The sequence below is a fragment of the Myotis davidii genome, unplaced genomic scaffold (assembly GCF_000327345.1).
Source record: "Myotis davidii unplaced genomic scaffold, ASM32734v1 scaffold1885, whole genome shotgun sequence".
NCBI lineage: Eukaryota > Metazoa > Chordata > Mammalia > Chiroptera > Vespertilionidae > Myotis > Myotis davidii.
In genome coordinates this window covers 73,468-75,580 of record NW_006296440.1, presented here as the reverse complement: position 1 = coordinate 75,580, position 2,113 = coordinate 73,468, and the positions used below count along the sequence as shown (strand labels likewise).

The following is a 2,113-nucleotide window of genomic DNA, read 5'->3' as shown; positions in this document are numbered from 1 at the left end:
TAAATGTGTCAGAAATGCATTTCCCTGTGACATTGTGATGGGTATGACATCACTACGGATTGCAGTTTTTCAAATCCACTGTAATCTTTTTTTTAGAAGGGATTTTATTTTTCATTAAGTGACAGTTGACATACGACATTATAGTAGTTTAAGGTGTACATCATAATGATTTGATATTTGTATGTTTGGTGAAGTGATCATCACAATAAGTCTAGTTAGCATCTGCCATCATACATACTTACAGAATATTTTTTTCTTGTAAAGAGAACTTTTAAGAGTTACTCTTAGCAACTTTCCAATCTGAAATATAGTAATAATAACTGCAGTCACTGTGCCGTGCCGTAAACTGCATTTTCAAGACTTATTTTGTAACTGGAAGTTTGTACTTTTTGATAACGTTCATCCATTTAATCCCCACCTCATCCCTATACACCACTCCTGCAACCTCTGACAACCATCAGCCTGTGCTCTGTATCCATGGAGTTGCTTTTTTAAAGGATCCACAGATAAGTGGGAACACATGGCATTTCTCTTTTTCTGACTTATTTCACAAAGCATCCTGCCCTAAGGTCCATGAATGTGTTGTTACAAGTAGCATCATTTCTTTTTCTTTTAAAAATATTTAATGCTCTATCGACTGAGCCAAACTGGCTAGGGCAGAATTTCTTTTTCTAATGGCTGAATAATGCAATAATATTCCTTTGTGTGTGTGTGTGTGTGTGTGTGTGTGTTTGCTTTAAAAAAATTTATTTTCTTTAAAAAATAAATAAACTGATAAAAGGAGTGGATCCAGAGACATGGAAGCATGGAAGAGAGTGTGTGGGTAACTTGTCCCTCTCCCAGGCTGCAGCTCAGGAGTACCATTTCTCTCCACTCAAAATAGCAGCGAATATTTTAGCAGCCGATTGCCTCATCAATAGTCTTGGACTGACTTGTTTGGCATGTGCAACAGGAAATATTTCGCTTTTGGAGAACAACAAAAACAGGTTCATTTGCGTTATGTTTATTAATTTGTGCAGTTATTCAGTGTCTGCTAAGTTAATGTTCAAGAAAAAATATTTTATTAAAATATTCTTTTATTTTGCCGAAGCCGGTTTGGCTCAGTGGATAGAGCATCGGCCTTGTATTCAGCATGTCTCTATCAAAATAAAGCTAAATTTCTATGACAATTGAAGCTTTTGTTCTTTTGTAGCCCACATAAACTTAAACCTTGTTCATTTGGCCTGTGTTAGCCTTTGAGTTTGACATGCTTGCTCTAGAGAACCTTAAAAATGGTTACATCATTGAATTTTTATTGTAGTTGAACTGTATGTTAACTATTAGAACAGTATGTACATTTCTGAAAAGTCAATACATTATCAGTGTTAAACTTATTATTTAAAGGAATTAAATTCTAGAATGGTTAAAAATAGAGTATGTAAATTTCTGCATTTATTTGCAGTACGTCTGTGAAATAGAAAAGTGCCACTTAAGACTCACTGCCCACCTATGCTGTTCCCTCCAGCACTGTTTCTCTTGTTACTCCCAAATACGGTGTTCATCATTTCTTAGCAAATGTCCCAGCGTATGCCAAAGTCTAGCCACTATCGCTGGATGCTCCACACCCTTGTGGTGGGCAGGGCTTCAGGAAGTCCTTAGGATGAGGCCAGCAGTTTATCAGGCGCAAACAGACCAAAATTTGACCATGTGAAGGGAGGACTCTGTACAGGTTGTGCCTGGGAAGAAAAAATGGCCCCAGACCTAGAGCTACACAACTCAGCTGTGCCAGATTCTCCAGGAACCTGATCTCTGCGGGGCTGGCCCACTAAGTGTGAGGCAGGCGGGGCTCAGGGTTCTCCCTGGAGGGGGAGGGGCCCGTCAGGCTTGGGGGAAGGGGGGTGGAGTGGCACTCAGCCTTGAGCACCTAACTCAGGCTGTCCTGGATTCTGCCCACCTCTCAGCATGGTGGAGCCCCCAGGAGGGGCGGGCTGCTGGGAGTCCAGAGGTGGGACTAGGGCAGTGATGGCAAACCTTTTGAGCTCGGTGTGTCAGCATTTTGAAACACCCTAACTTAACTCTGGTGCCGTGTCACATATAGAAATTTTTTGATATTTGCAACCATAGTAACACAAAA

The 2,113-nt window shown here is 40.5% G+C and overlaps 1 protein-coding gene across 1 annotated transcript in view; it reads left to right on the top strand.

The window, feature by feature from the left end:
• The window catches only part of LOC102759893 (zinc finger protein 14-like), a 15,683-nt gene that overhangs the window by 3,474 nt on the left and 10,096 nt on the right, over positions 1-2,113 (top strand). The gene's annotated exons all lie outside the window — the stretch shown is intronic.